The sequence below is a fragment of the Penaeus monodon genome, chromosome 30, assembly GCF_015228065.2.
Source record: "Penaeus monodon isolate SGIC_2016 chromosome 30, NSTDA_Pmon_1, whole genome shotgun sequence".
NCBI lineage: Eukaryota > Metazoa > Arthropoda > Malacostraca > Decapoda > Penaeidae > Penaeus > Penaeus monodon.
This window is the reverse complement of record NC_051415.1, coordinates 9,024,236-9,024,573: the sequence shown is the minus strand read 5'-3', so window position 1 is coordinate 9,024,573 and position 338 is coordinate 9,024,236.

The following is a 338-nucleotide window of genomic DNA, read 5'->3' as shown; positions in this document are numbered from 1 at the left end:
TTGTAAGGTGGTAATATAATGTCATTCTGGAACGAATCCAAACCTCCCTGCCATACTTACAGCACGCAAGGAAGGAAAGATGTGGGGGGGGGGGGGGTATGACGTCATCACGAGGTCTTGAGCCACGTGTCCTAATCTCGAGAAACATCAAGGTGATATCTAATTTTCTCCTCTGTGGCCGTGCAGACATAATGAAACCATTGTTGAGGAACGTGGCTCTGCCCTCTTGGGTGACGTATCCACAAATGAACCACAGAGCCGCTAAATGGATGCACAGAAGAAACACTCTTAAAGGAAAAAAAAAAACACCGTTTCTTGTTCTTAGTCCGGTTGTGTCC